General features: G+C 37.9%; 1 protein-coding gene across 10 annotated transcripts in view; it reads left to right on the top strand.

The window, feature by feature from the left end:
• Positions 1–17671, top strand: part of NAALADL2 (N-acetylated alpha-linked acidic dipeptidase like 2) — a 379774-nt gene that overhangs the window by 73401 nt on the left and 288702 nt on the right. For 6 of the 10 annotated variants that reach the window (XM_040705733.2, XM_040705736.2, XM_040705731.2 and 3 more), the window contains exon 3: positions 6539–6625. The exons of the other annotated variants lie outside the window; for them this stretch is intronic. The gene's annotated coding sequence lies outside the window, so the exon portion shown is untranslated. The remainder of the gene's footprint in view (positions 1–6538; positions 6626–17671) is intronic. 10 annotated transcript variants of the gene reach the window in all.

Genomic DNA, 17671 nt, shown 5'->3' with positions numbered 1-17671 from the left:
GTCACTGTGTCTCACCATGGAATCTCCTTTCTAGCTATTCCTTCTTGCAGCCCTTTGAAGGGCTGGAGATGCAGAGCGTTCTGGTGGTAGCACTGGAGATGCACGTTGGCTCCCAGTTGGCACCACTGGACACAGTTTTGTTTGCCAAACTGCACATGTTGCTGAGGATTGAATTGCATGTCTTGAGTTTGCATGTTTATTTTGCTCACACGCTTGATATGCTGCTCTGCCTGTGATGTACGTAGCGCTCTGACTACAGGTTTTCTTGAAGCTTTAGATGGAAAAATGAGGGTGGGTATTCTATTTTTTCTTCACTTTTTAGTCAAGTCATCTTTAACACCCATCTCTCTTTTTAAGTTGTATGTTCAGACTTTGTATTGAGAATACCAGCTCCTCCGAGGTTGATAACTTCATGGGAAAATTGTGGCTTTCTTTAACTTTTTCTTTTCATCAGCCAGGGACATCAAGGCATACTACTACCTATAGAAGCGTGCAGACATTGGAGAAAAACATGTGGGTGGAAGGTTTTTGTATAATCTTCCTCTTCACTGAGAGAGTGGGAGAAATCCATGGTAGTTATCAAAATTTACTGCAGTTAGGCTTCTGTGTTTCGTTTCAAAATCAAAAAAGTAAATCAAGAGAGTCAATAAGAATGTTTCATAACTGTTGAAAATCCATGCACATAATAACATGTAGACTGTTGTTCTAATCTACTTTCAGTTCTATGTTAGGTCATAACAGTGGGTGAGTAATTTAGATATGCAACAAAGCTGTCCTGTTACTTCTTGGACATAACTGAATATTTTGAGCTTTTATACTTAGACAAAGACCATTTAACTGCAGTAAGCCCTTTGGCAAAACAGTATTGAAAAGAGTAAAAGAGAGAAGTGAAGGAGAAAAATCTTGCTTTTGGAGTCTTAGACTGTTGTTCTATATTCCTTTCCCTACAAATGAATGTGCAATTTGCTCTTTTAGTGAAAATGCTTTGAGCATTCCATATCATAACAATTAGAGCAGAAGCCTCTACCTGATCATGCTGATTTATGAACTGTCAGCTTTACAAAGGTTGGGATAGCTGCACCTTGCGTTCCTATCTGAGACCACTGAAGATGTTTTTTCAACAGTGGTAAGGCTACCAGAAGTCCTAGATGATGATGTGTTCCCCTGAGCCTTTTTATGTCACACAGTACCTGCCTGACTGAATGAGCATGAGTGTTTAGGGCATACTGACTGCAAAAGGGCAGATCAGAGAAGGAGGTAAGAAAGAAGTATCTAGTGATGAGGTATGTGGAAAAACTGCTGCTGCTGACTAGAGCCCTTCTGCTGCTCAGAATACAGATGTGGCAGGGAGCAGCTGAAGGTGGTCCAAACTGCTGCAGATGGGTTGCATCTGCCTACACAGCTCTTCCATTAGTTCAGGTGCCCCTGAACTTTTGCTCTCACCTGAAGTACACTGTGTGTAATGCCTACCTGGCAGGGCAGCCCTGCTTGCTGAAATATTAAATAGCTTGAAATGCCAATGCAGAAAGCTTAACAAAATGAGAAAGGAGGAAAAATACCTGCTTGTTTGCTTGGTGCTCTCAAGTATTCACTACTATTTTAGTTTGACAACCAGATCTTATGCTGGGACACTTCCCTTCAAGGGAATGACACTTCCCTTCAAAGGTAGAAAAAGGAAATTCTTATATTTGAAGAAGAGTGTGGGCACCCATCTTGCTGAGTTGCTGGTAGTAAGGATTTACTAGAGGAGAACGGTCAGAGCCTTTGTACTATGCTGACATTAGTTTTGTATAGTAATTATGCTGTGTGTGACACAAGCGTGCTTGTTTTGGACTGACAGTCTCTGCAGGAGGCAGGGCTGTACATCTGGTAGCAGGGAACATTGCACTTCATGGCTTGGACCTCGAATGTGCTGACATGTTCTGGAGGTCCAGGGAGCTGTATTTTTGGAGTTAACCTCTCTGAAAGTTTACTTTACTCTTTTCCAAGAATAAAAGCCTGTAGCTGTGTTGCTTAACCTTAATCCCTTACCTCACTGCTACCAGACATACTGCATAGCCCACTGATGTACTCTAGAGCCTCTCAACTTTTCAGGAAGTGACCTTGTGCTGCAGCAGCCTCTTTTGTTGTTTCTTCCGTGTGTGGAAATGCCCTTTCTCCTCTGCAGTGGTAGGATTCAAAGACCACACTAGCATCTGCTTTTTGTCAGTCTGTCAAGGGATATGCTTTTGGTTACTGCTACTGTGCCCTCAAATCACTTGTCAGATGCTTTAAGGTTCTTTAGTAATACTGCAGTATCAAGTGGTGTAAGTAAGAGCAAGATGATGAGAATAGGAGTAGCTTCTCTAGATCACCCGTAAGAACCAGCATACTTCAGGTACGACCAAGTCTTGATTAGGGCATGCCATGCTTGTCAGAGGAGCCATGTGCTACTTTGATTCCTGATGTATTAATTTGTTGAGATCTACCTTAGTAACATCTCATGTAGAAGAATAGTAAAAAGAAAGATGGTTTTGATTCATTTTCCAGAGGAAATTCTGTCTGAGAAAGGACACTTCTGCTTTTGTTGCTGATTGTGTCTCCTGGTACTCTGTATTACATGTTATGTTGTACTCACTGACTGAATTCTGAGTAACATATCTAGGTATGCTACTTGAAGCATCATACAAAGAAGCTGTTATCGTCAGCTGTGTAGAAAATGGTGGGGGAAAGAAAAATTGCTAGTAATTATTCAAAAGTGAATGAAAACATCTCTGCTGTCCTACCGAAATTGACTTCTCTTTTTTTAAAATTGTCATCTCTTTGCCTTGGTCCAACATAGTTAAATACTCCAAAGAGAAATGTTTTGCTATCTGCCTCCTGCATGTTGTCCTGGTGCATACATCTCATTTGCCTGTGTCGATATACCTGTAATCTTCAGTCTCTACCATGATTTAAGGCATGTCGGCATATGTTATGTCTATGGGTCCAAACGTTTTAGATTGAAAATAAGTGTGCAGCACTTATCAAGAATAATTTACTGTTCTGTTAAGAAGGAAGAACAGGAAGTAAGGTATTATCGCAGAAAATTTCACTGCAATTTCTTTTGCATAAGCTTAAATTCTGAGTAGAGAGGTTGTTAATTAGTGTGCAGATTTTTTTTAATTGGCTGTAATAAAAAGCTAATTGGTGTTTTGCTTAAAGAGAGAATTAAAGTGTTGCTATAGAAACTTTGCATGTGTATAGTGCTGTTCTACATAAGAGTGAGTATAATAATCTAATGACCTTTCTGAGCCAGCTTGTATAGTCAATGAAAAAGTGTTAAATTCATGATTGTGGATGTGATGGTTAAGGAGTTTGTAACTTCACCCATTACATTGCCCAAAAGCATTGGTGGCATTGTCTGGTTGAATGTTCCTCTTGACTTGTGTCAAGCTGTCTAACAAATGATGGTCTCAGAAGACCTGAACTCTTGTAAAACTGTAGTGCACCAGTTTTAAACGTGTAAACTGATCTGTGTTCTGTCAAGCATAAAATGTACTGCTTGGAAAAATTCATTTTCATAATCAGAGAAAGTGTGATGATGGATCATAAGTGACAACACCTAATCCGTTAGCTGTTGTCGTCTTCCCTCTGCTTCTCACCTCTCTGCACTGATGGCTAAGTCCATGTGAAACACAGGAATTATGCTTTTAAGTCAAAGGAGATTTCTGTTCTCATTTGCCACATACTCTTCCAGGAAAAATACTGATCTCCTTGAACATAAACTTCATCAGCTGAGAAGGGCATAATTTCTTTTCAGTTGTGAACAGGAATCTTTTCCTTGTGTTGGTGCTTGCCTAGCAAAGTTACTGAGATGTCCTTGTCTGTACTTCTGCTAACTGCTTGAAGGTTAGATACAGATGGCATGGACAAAAATAAACTGAAGTGGCTGTGGACATATTAATTCCTGCACAAAATGAGCGCCAGTAATAAAATGTCCTATGATGATGGTGGGGAAAGTTTAACCTTGACCTTTTAAGTTCCCTGTTCCTAAATCTCATGGTTACTTTATGAATGGGTGAAATATATTGTCTCTTTTTTTAACTGCATATCTAGAAGATGGAGAGAGGGTGAGGTCCTGCAGTAATTATTCATAGTGACAGACAAGTTAATGTTCTGCATGTTTCAAATAATGCTGTGAATGTCTAAATGTGGAAGACTGGACAAAATTACAACTTGTTCACCTTTTGTGGGATGAGGTCTTATTTTCTCTGTTTTTTTAGTAGAAAAAGCAAACAAGACCATTTTGTATCTGCTGAGTTTGCCACAGCACTTACACTTCACAATAGTAAAACACAGTTTTTAAGATTGATTATTTTGATTTTTTTATTGCTTGTTTTAAAATTAATATTTTTCTTCCTGGTAGATGCTTAGAACTGAGACACTCCTATAAGTTTGCAGATTTAGGAGAGCCTTGTGGAACTGCCAAGAACTGAACCATCAGCTTCTTTCTATAGCCGTGGATCATGACTGAATAGTATCATAACTTAATGGCTATTTTCCCCTTGATACATATATGTAAGCCCTACTAGTGTTAATGCCTTTTTGAAATGCTTCCCTCATATATTCAACTCTACTACTGATGTCCAAACCCTAAAGTCTTATGAGTTGGATGGAATGTCTCTATCTCCAGTAGAAAGTTGGATTTAATCTCATAGTTCATCTTCTGAGCAGTAAAACAGTGAGACAGATAAAATGTTTTCATACAGAGCTTTTATCTGAGATCTGTGAGCAGATAAGTCTGTAGGTGGTCCAGGGAAAGAATAGTGAAGATGGGTTGGTTTTTTTTCCCTTTTATTTTGCCCAATAACACCTCCTTACATGGCAGTTACAGCTTGAAGATGTTGTTTTGAGGAAGAGTAGTGCAAACAACTGTCAAGGAAATGTTCCTTTTTTGGGAATCATTAACTCAAACTTCATTCTACTTTTTGTTTGTTTGTTTTACTGCAGTTCACTGCCAATTGCACTGTCTTTGTTAAAGGAGACCAGATCTCTCAAGGGCAAAGCATGGAGCTGCTTCAGAACTTGGATATTTTCCTCTTAATTTTCTTTTTCTTTCAGTTTATGTAGCTCTGACAATCCTGCTAGCTAGTGTTGATGTTGTTCCTACTTTAAGTGCAGTGTTGGTTCAGGTGACTTCTCAGCCCTTCCTGACACAAATCATTTGACTTTTCTGTGACAAATTTCTAATCTATAATCATAAAGGAGCTATATTTCTATTCTTTTCTCCAGTTTTATGGAGTGTAACTATGCAGGATTAACTGAAAGGCAAATATAATAGCAATCGAAGCCTGAGTAGATTAAGTATTATCAATTGTGTAGGCTTTTTTTAAAGGTAATTTATATCAGATATAAGATTCAATTATGTCTTTTTTAAACTTTGTTTTACAACTTCTATTATCCTCATTAGCTAAAAGAGAATTTGGTCAGACTTCTGAAGACATGCATAGGAAAGTATGGAAAAGCCTGTTCATCCTCTACCTTCTCTTCCCCACCTTCTTGTGTGCTCAGAGGGATTTGTTTTAGCATAGCTGCTGCAGCATTAGGTTGACTGAATAAAACTTAGGTGGAAGTGTGGTGTTTGGTAGGGGTAAACCATGCTGCTGTGAGTTCAGTGTATTTATCTTGGATAATGCTGGCGGCAGTCCTGCAAAGCAAAGGGGAGTGCTGGAGGAGCGTTGTGGGTTCTGCATTGGGAATGTCAACAGGAGGTCTTGGAAAAGAGCTACAGCACATGGGAGTTGTTTCTTTGTGTTTTTTTTTTTTTCCCAAGATTAATTCTTCATTGCCATAATATGATTGTGTCTGTGGGAAATTACACCAGCACAACTTGGTTACTATTGATTCTTTCTTGTTTTACATTTTCAACAAAGTTGAAAAAGTGGCAACAAAGTTATTAATGGAGTTATCTGTAGAATCTTTATAGTAAGCTTTGATTAGTACTGAATGACTGCAGTATACACAAAAACTATTTAAATATGTACTGAGCTACCCTATTTTGCTCAGAGAAGGAATATATTGACACATGTGCATTTCATTGAAAGGAGGAGAAGAGAGGACTTTATGGATTTATACGAATAATGGATTGCTAGTAGGAAATAGTTGAAAAACAGAAATAATCAGGATATCGGGCTTCTTTGTAGTAAAAATGCTCCTACATTACTGATGGATAAGCAAGGATAGTCACAGGATAGTCAACTGTGCAGTGTCCTATAGTAGCACAGAACCAGCCACAAGCTGCCTGGGTGTGAGCCTATTACTTCTTGATTCAGACCATGCTGGATTAGGAAGCACAGGTTTTTGACACTTTAGGCAATAGGTCCTTACACTTTAGGCAATAGGTCCTTTCTCTAAATGAATGAAATACCTCTTAAGTAGCAGCATGTTTAAAAATAAATTTTACTTTGCTTCTGCGTGGTCAGGAAAATGCATCTTCTATCTATATTTAGAAGTTACATTGTTGTGAATAGTAGGATTTCTATTTCAGTATTATGAAATGTGATGTGTTCTTTTGCAGAGAATTATCATGGAGTCTTTGAGGACAGATGGAAAATATGCCTTCGTGAAAATGTTTCTACTCAACTAATCCTGTCTTGGCTTTAAGGTGACTGAAAATCATGTATCAAACACCTATTCTAAAACTTTTTTTTCCATCGAAATTGTTCTGTTTGAAAGATATTTGAGGATTTTACATGCTCAAAAGAATTTTAAGAAGTTGCAAAACTTAGTGTTCACTCAAAGCAGAGGGCAAACACGAGCTGGTAATTTGTATCATGCTACAGGAGTAAACACAGAGGCAGCCGGTGGCATGAATGTTCGTGTCTAACATAGTGCCTTGGCAACTGTCTGGTTTTTGTCTAAAAATTGAATATGCACATGAAGGAGAAATCTCTACAATTGAATGGAAAATGTGAAATTAGAACAGCAGCAAGGTATAAATAATTGAAAATGAGGTTGCAACTCTCGCTTCTGCATTTTATGAGGTCAGTTGCAAACAAAATTACTAGAACAGGAATTTGCATTTCTGTACCTCTTAATTTTCCTTTCATTGTACCATACTCTGCTTTGGAGAGCAAGAAAGTGAAAATGATGAACGGGTAATTAAATATCTGCAAGAAATTAAGAGCCAAACCAGAGAGTAATTTTCAGTGGTCTGCAGCTTTCATAATAATATGCATGTGCTTTGGAAATGTATCCCCTCACGCTGTATGTTCTTACCCTTTCTCCTTCAGAACTGTTCAACATACTGTGTTCCATGGTACGACATGGCACACTTGTTTTGTTTATAAAATGATTGTAGTAAATACAGTTATTTTGGTAACTTTCTAGGCGCTTACTTGGCTTCACTAGGAAGTAATTATTCTTAATCTCCTCTGCATACTCTAATATCGTTGACATACTTCATTTGGTTGCTTTCTGCTTGTTCTTTGAAATCATTCAAATTTTCAGTTTGTGAAGCTTTATGGATCTACTTGTCTTGCTCCGTCTGTGAGTGAAAGGCTTGGTAAGATTGCTGTTCTCAGGAAAGTCTTAATTACAAATGAATATCTTTCCAGACTTAACCAGTGCTATGAGATGCAGTTATAACAATATCCCTCTTCATATCATGAATATTAGGCGTTATGTTACTTAGACATGTCTTAAAACTAATTTCCAGGTAGAGCCCAAAACAAAAGAAAAGCTTGGTGTCAAGAAATGCTCAGTTACACAACTGTGTATGATTCAAAGGCCCAGCTTTTGCATGGAGTCTCCAAGGTGCTGGAGTTCAAGGTGTGACTGGACAATGCTCTTACACATAAGGCTTAATTTGTATTTAGTCCTGTGTAGATCCAGAAGTCAAGACTTGAATGATGACCCTTGTGGGTCCCTTCCAGTTTGGGATATTCTGTGATTAAGTAAGCATTGAGATACTTCTAGAACCAGATCAGTCTTGATAAATTTGCCTGTGAAAGGAGTTCAAAGTAAAACTGTCTGAAGTTCAAAGTAAAACATCATGAAGTGATGGGCCTTCAGTGAGCATTCTCAGCCGGCCAGAGCATACAACAGCAACATGTAGCAAAGATAGAATTCTGTTCTGTATTAGTTTTGTTCTGCCTAATGTTATGGCTGTATAACAGACTTGACTATCTCCTTTGGGCTGAGAATTGTAATTCTTCGCTAAGTAACTTACAGGAATTGAGAATTTTCCTTAATATCTGTGAAGTTATTTATATTTCCTATTTGTGATTTTGTGATTTGAACCCCTGTAGTAGGTGTAGGAATCCACCTAGGTGTGTGTTACTACTTAGTATGTGGGATACATGGGAAACACCGAAGTAATCCAAGATTTGTAGTTAGCCAGTATGTATCATTCTTAGCAAATATTGAACTTCTCTAGATTACTGTCACAGTACTGGTACAGTGTTAATGAACTGAAGCTTTAATAAATTATAGATAAAGACTAAAAAGCTTGCAGTGATGAAATTGAGTGACCCTGGAACTTGTACGCTGACAGAACTTAGGCACAGTAAGTGAAAAACAAAATTGTTTCCTGGTGGTTCCTAGAGTTAGCTATGATGTAGCCATTTTCACTCTGTATTTCAAATGTTCTCTGTGAGTGTGTTAAGTAATTGCCTTAGCACAGCAGATGGAGGATTAGGCTTGTGGAGAGGCTGCTGCTATTCCCAAAGGTCGGACTTTCTCCTGATACGTCTGGATCATGCAAGATCTCTATCACATTCTTATGCTTTCTCTTCACCTATTTGACACTGTCAAACAAATTTTATAATTGTCATTTGAATTGTGATCTGCTGTTGTGCAGTTACTAAGCAGCAAATAGCAGTAGTCAGGGTATTTCCTTCCACAGTGTAGAATTGTTTCCCTCATCTAGGTTTGGTGGCTTTTTTTGTTGTTGTTGTTGACACCAGATTTGTTTCTGTTTGTTAGATTGGCTTTGTTGGATTCCATTCATTTTGATGTCTGTATTCATGAAGTGTACAACAAAATACCTACAAACCTTATTAAATGATTGTAGGGGAGTAGTAGTCCGGTGTAATAGCACTGTACCTTCTCTTATCGGTTCTTCATGTCAGTGGGAGATGTATTGTTCTATGACTTCTCTCCTCTGGCAGTTGCTATGTACAGACATGGGAATAATTCAAAGCTGGAGAGACTGATGTGGCTGTCCTGTCTGGAGGCAGTAGGACTTGCTTGGAATAATTACCTCTGTGTTCAGTAGCAATACTTAAATAGAGAAAAAACCTCTGATCCTGAAGTTTTTACTGATGGAAAAACTCTCATGATTCTTGGAACACTGCCCAAGAGATTACACTACTAGAAAACATTTGCCCAGCTTTTATTTTGACTTTGTATGAATTCATCTTGAAGCATTGAAAATAGCACTTTCCCTCTAAACCTGTACATCCTTACAGTAACACATTTCTGATCCTGGTTTAAATGAGTAGTTAATTGTACACTAATTTCTGCTTAGATGAATCAAATCAAACTCTGTAAACCCTTCCTTTTTAAGGAGGTTTTTCAGTTTTCTTTCAGAAGAAGTTTTCTGGTTTTGTTCATGGTCCTTGCTCTATCACCTCTAATCAACCTCCCTCTCCGTGGATACCTGAAAAATGTTCACATGTTGGCCTTAATGATGCAAAAACAATGCAGTTCTTTAGTTGTATGTCCAAGACAGATATCTGTGCAGCATCATATTGGGAGTATCCCACTTCCCTGTTATGGACTAGTGATTTTGCACTTTATGCTTGTAGTACTTTGCCATAAGTTTGTCAGTTTTTCAGCATTTTGATGGTTTTCATCACCTGAAGAGTCCTACTAAACTTGAGTCTCTCAGAAGCAAGGAAGATAACAAGACTGTGAAATACTCAGAATGTGTAAAGGATTGTTCCATGGTAACATTAAGGTGATCCAAGTAAGAACATTTGGAAGAGCCCTGTTTTTTCCCTGTGTTCTCAGCTATGGTTGTACCCTTCCCCTGTTCCACCACGGGTGTTTGAGCTGTGCTGGGAGGAGCTGGGTGAGAGCTTTTCTGGCTGGAAATAAGCTAGGGCTGGGGAGAGGAACTGTTGTCATCCTGGTTTGCATTGCCTAGTTCAGTCTGCAGCTGCGTAACTTGCCTTGCTAGTCCTGCAATTAGAAGTTAATCTATAGCTTGTAGATGGGCAGGGACGCTGCTGCTTTGGAGGTTGAGCATGTTTATATCAATATTGAGGGCAATGGATCAGGGCTTGAAGTATTGCTTGGCTTTCATGGAATACAATAAAGGCAACACATTTCTGCTTCTGAGATCAATTGCTATTTATTTATCTCAGCAAGTTTTAGAATAGCATTTCCTCATGTGGAATGCCATTCTTCTGGAGTTAAAAAGCTGTCATCTGATATTTATTTATTTATTACAAATTCAAAGGGCACTTCACTACTGTCAGCATGAGATCATCACTGTCTAATAATAGAAATTTCAGAAGATTTCTACTAATGTCAACTTTTAACAGAGCCCTCTTACTAAAAGAACTGTACCCTGTAATCATGCTTTGTTTCACTACAAAACAATTACACAAATTGTTTGAACTGGCTAAACATATCAGTTATTAAAACTCAGTGTTTCTTTTGATCAGAAAGAAAGTCATCTTGTTTAACACTTCCCCCACCCAGCCCTCCCTTCTTCCTTTGTATGTTGGAGAGGAAAGAAAGTAGGCCTGATGGTTGCTGATGGCTAATGCAAAAACATATGGAACCTGTAGTGGCTGTATAGCAGCATAGAGTGGGTGGGCTTTGAGGTCCCTTGTTTCTACATAGGAGCTGACAGTGGGCTCTTCTGCAAAGCTTATGAACAGTGACTTAAGCATTTTTGCATGCTTAACTCTTGAGAGCCATCGTGGCTGTGTTAATTTCATACATTCATATTTTGTCTCTTTTTTTTCTTTTAAAAGTAAACACATGAAAAATGGAAACAAATCAACCATTTTGGTTGAAAGAAAAATACATGGTGACTCAGTTCTGTTATAGTTGTTTTGCTTTCAAGATGAGAGCCACATTTAGTAAGATTTGCCTAAAATTGCAAGCTCTTAGTTCTAACTCCAGGTAACGTTATGCTTCCTTAGTCTGAGAGCCCTCTGAAAATGACCAGCAATGTGCTGAATGCTCGAAGGAGATGAGCTAGGGCTTGTGTTACAATTGGGATCTTCTAGAGATTGCTTTTTTTTTTTTTTTGTGGCTAAAAAGACAATCATGTAGTGACATGTCTACTATGTTTCCTCTCTTCTAGTGGTGTAATACCAGGCTGTGAACAAACTGTGTATGTGCATGAGGAGTTTGACAGTCTGAACCATGTACAAGCTGTTTTTACAACAAATCAAATGAATTTTGAATATAGGTGTCAGTATGAGCTGTAGATCTGCTGTTCTGCCACAGAACAACTGTGCAGACACAGTGCTCCATGAGAGAGGCGACGTGTTGGTTTGGTGATTTGTTAGCATGGCCTTAGGATGCCTTACTGGAAAAATGGCTCCAGAAAACCACTTTTATATGGAGATATTTGTTGAAGGAAAAAGTTGCAACTGCCTCGCTGAAAAAGTTGCACAATCTCAAAGTCTGTGTAGTTCTGATGTTGCCAGAAGTGTTATTTTTGTAGCCCTTTCAGCTCTTCGCAATAACTTTGTTCCCTAATGATTAGATCAAAGCTGTAGGAAACAGGTTCTTCTTTTGAACTGCCGGGCCTGAGATCTGCCCAACCATTTTGTTTCTCTGTTTATTCCACCAGGTAAAAATGAGGTTAATATATAAGCACCTGCAATTGGATTATGGTGGGAACTCCCAAAAGATAGAAAAAATCTTGTTGGCAGTATGAACAACTGCTACTTGGAAAATGCTTGCTTCCATTTTTTCATTATTTTTATTAATATTGAGTTAGCTATTTGTTAATAGCTGATAAAGCTGAAAACTTCTTACAGCATTTGGCACTCTGAAACCTGACAACCAGCTGTCAAAATACACTGTGCATCTGGAAACGTTTCCAGGTAGCTGTGAAGAAATCCATTCTGTTTACTAGCTACTTTATAATTATCAAACTTCGAGTAATCTACATGAAAATCCATGTTTTCATCTACCTTTTTTTTTCTGCACAGTTGATTCTCTTTCTCTGCCTCCTTGTGAGCAGACACAAATAGCAGCAGCCAACTGTAGAGTTGTTGCCAACTATAAGTGGGGATGCAGGAAGTCGGGTAAAATGTTTCAACGTGTATAGCTGGAGCCTTGAGGCAGTTGTCATGAACAAAATCATCCTTCTCCTTCATTCTTCACATTGCAAACTGTAGATTTTGTCTTACTATTTATCTTTTTAATGATCTCTACTTACATTAGAAATCCTAAACTTGCTACAGGGTATTAAGAAATGTTTCGCAGCTTATCATGATGGAAAGTTTGTTCTAGGAAGTATATTGTGACAACTTGTATTCTTAAGGATAGCTTTGGTCTGTTGACAAGATATTTTCTTCCTATCGTTTTCACCTTTAAGTGTCTGCTGATATGACTGTGTTAAATTCAACATTGCTAGCATGATTCAAGGAATTGCATAGTGTACTGGGGACTTTAGAGCCTTGTGTCTGGAACTGTGAGTTAGGCTACTGTATGAACAAAGGAAAATGGTCTTTGTAAAATTTAGGAATCTGTGCTTACATCTGAGAGTCATAATTGTTGAATATTTACCCCCCTATAATAGATTTTAAGGCCTTAATATATTATAAATGAATGAAGAAAATTAAGCAACAAGATATTTATATGCCTATGGTTGCAGTCATTGCTTGCTGTTGGGGGGTAGGGGAAAATAAATCTGTTCAACTTTGATAATGTTACTGAACATGTTCTTCTTTGTACAACCAAATTCATTCAAAACTGTAAATAATTATTTGTCAGTTTAAGGAATGTGAGACCAATATACTGAAGGCTTCCAGAATTCTATTGAAATGCCTGCTGACTTGTTAGGAAATTCCAGCACTGCTAGTAAAGAAACATTGGTTAAGAAGACTTATACGTAAGTTGGGTTTTCTAATGATGCTTTAAATCAATTGGCTTTGACTCTTTAAACACTTTTTTTTTTTTTCAAGGAGTTTTCTTTAGTTTTCTTCTACTGCCTCATACCATAGTAACTTTTGTTATTTTTTTGTTTGTTTTTCTTTTGGGAATCAAACACAAGAAGTCATGAAATATCAACCCAGAGGAGGCAGGAGTTAATTTGTGTGTGTGCACATGTCCTGAGCCTTGTTCGAAATCACAATTCCAATTCCTTTTCTTGGTTATGTACATGCAGTTAACTTCTCATCCTTCTTTTTGGCTTCTGTGCTGTTTTATTTCCTTTACATAATACCCTGTCTGATACTGAGACAAATTATTGATTAAAGCGTATGAAACAAGTGCATGGTGTGTAAGCAGGGAAAATGGGTATGAGTAATATATTTTAATCTCATTTCCTATGTTGCTTCTGTATTAAAAAGAAAAAAAATCTATGTGAAAATATATTAAGTAATGCAATAACTGCATACTAGTAAATACAAAGCCAACAGCTGTGTTTTCCAAAAGTACATCACTGCAAGTAGAATTGGGAAAAATAAAACTTTATTGCAGTTTTGGGGAGAAAGGGAGAAACAATGCTAATCTAAAAATCATTTATCTTTTTTTTTTTTTTTTTTCCATTTAGGGAGAAAGAATAAGATTTTGCTGCCTGTACTCTCTCTGGAAAAATATAGCTCTTTTTATTTCTAGGAATACTGCATAGATAATTCAAAGATGCAAGTACCAATGCGGAATATTATTCCATACTAGAAATCCTTTCTATGGGGAGTTACTTATAAGTAATTGAACTAACTAGTCTGGGGGCAAAATGAAGAATTTATTTAGTCTGAAGACCAGTTCAGTTTTGGTGCATGTGTCTTGCTGACCAAGAAGGCACACCAGGCCAGTGTTTGAGCTGGAATTTGTGCAGTCCAAGTGCTGTGTCACCTACCCATCGCATTTTGCAGAGTAGTTGCTAAACACTAATGAGATGTACTTTGTTGCAGACTAACGAGATGTGCTTCATCTGCAGAGGGCTATAAGCAGATGTAATGTAAAAGGAGATGGTAAATTAAAAGTGTGCCGAATTTGGGCTGTACATATATTGCACGGTGCTGCTGGGTCGGAGAGACTGGACTTCCCTAACACCTCAGCACCAAAAACCTGTCTTGTCCTCGTGTTCTCTGCTCCTTTGTGGCCTGATTGACATCTTTAAAGCAGCAGACAGCTGAACCTTCTGCTGGTGAAACTTATGGGGTCAGTGAATTGAATTGGCTTAGTGCAGCTTTGGAATACTGCAACTGACGCAGGGAGGCATCACATCTGCTGGTTATAAGAGCAAGATGTGGGCACAGAAATATCATGTTGGTGGCAACCCCGTCAGTATGGCCCTTTATTTATCAGTTTGTTTGCATGTATAAAAAGCATGTGTTAGGCTGGTTGATGATGTGGGAAAGCTGAACCTCTCAGAAGGAAGTGCTTGCAGCAACCAATGGGAGGTACAGGCAGCAACTCCCTACAGTTCTCTAAATGGCTGCCTTGCAGTTATGTGACAATCCCAGAAACTAAGGCACTGTGTTAGCTTAGTGTTGTTTCTTCAAAAAGCATACATGCACACATTTTACTTCTCTTCCACTGGAAAAAAACCCTTCAGTGACTGAATACTCAAATATAGGATTCCTTCTGTCTATTCTATATTTGCTAGGCTAGAAGATACTTCTTGTCCAAATCTCCATTGGCTTGAAAATCCATCTCTATATTCAATCACTATTTCATATAGCTTGCCAATGTGACTGAAGCTCAAGCTGACCTACCTAAACCTCAGTTCTTCCCAACTATGCTAGATGTATCTAGGGCACGTTTAGATTTTAGTAAGATAAACGAAGGTCACCCTGTTTTGTTTCCTTAGTGCTTCGAAGACATGCTTTCTCTAAAAAGGTAGAGAAAGACTAAAATACTGACTTAAAAGTGCAAAAAAAAAACACAAAACCCAAGCCGATCATTTTGATTCCCAGTATCAAATTTCTACACTTGACAATTTGATCTTAGAGTTGTAAAATTTATTTATTAGTTGCACAAGCTAGAGTTCAGGATTTGTTAACATTTACAGTGTTAGCTCTCTTGCCAACTAACGTTAAGAAAACACTTTTCATTCCTTCATTCTTATGCTTTTTTCTTTTTAAGCTGCTCACTTTACTCATTCTTTTTATCCTTTGCTTTCAATTATCTGCAAGATTCATCAAAAATGAGGGTGGGAGAAATTACATTTGCAGAAGATTTCTAAGTAAAATGAGCAACATATTTAAAAAGTGCTCGTTTAAGTCCATTGCCTTTATAAATAATCAAGTTGATGGAAGGGCAGTGGAATTTGTCACCGTTTCTACTAGATCTTATATACTCTGCAGCAATATCATTTGCAGAACCCAAATTTGAAAGTATCTCCCATGCGTCAAACTTTTATACGTCTGCGTAACTTTATTTTGTTTAACACCAAAGAGACCAAATTAGAAGGGAAAGGAAGAAGATAATTTTTCCTTTTTCTAGCTCCTACAAACTGATTCCGTACTGTGTGTGTACAGCTTTGGCTTCAGTGCCCTCATCTCAGTAGCTGAATCCAGCTTGAGCTGCTAATTATTTTCAACAGATTTATCTGTATTTTCATTAAATAGGAAGACTCAAAGCAATAGAATTTAAGCAGGAAAGCATTAATGATTTTTTGACTGCTAGTACTTTTTTTTTTTTTTGCAGGAACTGATTAAAAACTGTTTACAGGAACTTCAGAAACTACACATTGACAAAGCAGTCATTTTCTGTGGGGGGAAGAAAATATTTCTGTCTTGGAAAGCTGTTGATGTTCTTGTTTCAGTATAAATCAGGAAAGGGATCAGGAAACGCTTGGACTGCGGGTCAGTCATTTTTCTGGATGTGTTTGTGAAAAATGAGATCCTTACTCTGAGAAACAACCCTCCAACGAAGTGGCCAAGGGATAGAACATCGTTCCTGATCAATATGGAAGACTTAATTCTTAGTTTTCTTCTGCCCATCAGACCTCATTATGTTGCAGATTTGAGTGATTTTCTGCTCTTTTCTGAGGGAAAATAATAATAATAATGCAAAAGCACTTTTGGACTAAAGAAACTTTCTTAGTGGAAGGCTCATTAGAACTGAGCCTTTTCACAATAAAAACAGTTGTTTCAGCAATGATACTTTTCTGATGGCAAGTAATTTTCTAACAAAGAGCTCTAATGAGCTGTAATTAGTGCTTAGATATAAATGAGAACAAATTGACTTTGTTTTCCATTAAACTCGAAAGTGGTGATGTTTGCATCTCTATGAGAAAACGGTGGTATATAACTTTATAACTGGTGAAAAACTGTTTACCAAAACTGGAATTGGGAAACAAAGAAATAACAAACAAACAGCAAACCACAGTCAAGCCAGAGAAATGGGGGATGAAAATCTTATCCATGGTGGAGTAAGTCTTTTACGTTATCACTAGTCGGACATTTTGCCCAGCCTTATTGCTGTTGATGGAGAGTACTCAGTTTCTAATAATGTTGAAATGATGATTGTATTCATGAATGACGTCTTCAGTATGGTGCAGTTATCTGTTCAGCATGGTTCTACATGCAGTACAAGTTCAAGGCTTTTTCTCTTGTAGCTCTGACAATTAACATCATTAAACTATATTTCTGTTCATTGTATTGTTAGGCTGACTTTTTGGATCAAGAAATATTGCAGTATCTGTACAGTAAGTAAATACACAGAAAAATGTTCTATTTTCTTCTTTGAGTGGGACAATGACTCCCTCCCTACCTTCTCATGTTTGAGTCGGTTTTAGAACAGTGAATGGATTAAGAATTCTTCCTTTGGAAAGCACAGTTATTTCACCCAGTTGAACACAATAAAGGCTTTCGGAGAGCATAAAACCAACCTGGCCATTTCTAACCATTAGTCACTTTTTGAAGGCGGAGTATGAAGAGTCTCGGGTTTTCAGCCCATTTTACACTGTTCCCACTTGCAGGATTCTTTTCAAAGGAGAAAATATTTTCAGTACTATCACTCACCTCTTGAAAAAAATATTTGAGTTAATTGAAGATGATGTGATAAAATGCTACGACTTGAACTATGGAATATTTCTGTAGGTGCTAAAAGCCTAAGATCAGAATCTTCTTCCTTAGGAAGGTGTTGATGTTCTATAGCTAAGATATTTTTTGGTACCTTAAGCTTCTGTTACCACTGAAATTAGTAACTCTCTGTCCTTAACTAGAAGATTTGGGGCTGAGAAAGACCTCTTTCCACTAAATGCATGTTGGAGTTGAATGTTTCACTCATATTTTCAAGTGGAAACTTAGAAAATTAATTCAGAATGATTTGCAGCATTGAAACTGGAAGTTGCTGTGTGTTCTCTGTCCAGTCAGCAGAATTCCCCAGGTATCTTCTAGGTTCTCAACTTCTGTGCTGGCTCACAACTAGTCAACAGCAGCTTCAATTCATTGGCAATAAATGTGTAAGGGTTATGAGGGGGCAGGGAGGCAAAACTAGAGAAGGCTTTGCTGAACCAACAGAAGTGGGAGGCTCCTTCAAGTGGGAGGCACCTTTCAAA

The sequence above is a fragment of the Gallus gallus genome, chromosome 9 (assembly GCF_016699485.2).
Source record: "Gallus gallus isolate bGalGal1 chromosome 9, bGalGal1.mat.broiler.GRCg7b, whole genome shotgun sequence".
Classification (NCBI taxonomy): Eukaryota; Metazoa; Chordata; class Aves; order Galliformes; family Phasianidae; genus Gallus; species Gallus gallus.
The sequence above is the reverse complement of the archived record's forward strand: the minus strand, read 5'-3'. Positions and strand labels throughout refer to the sequence as shown.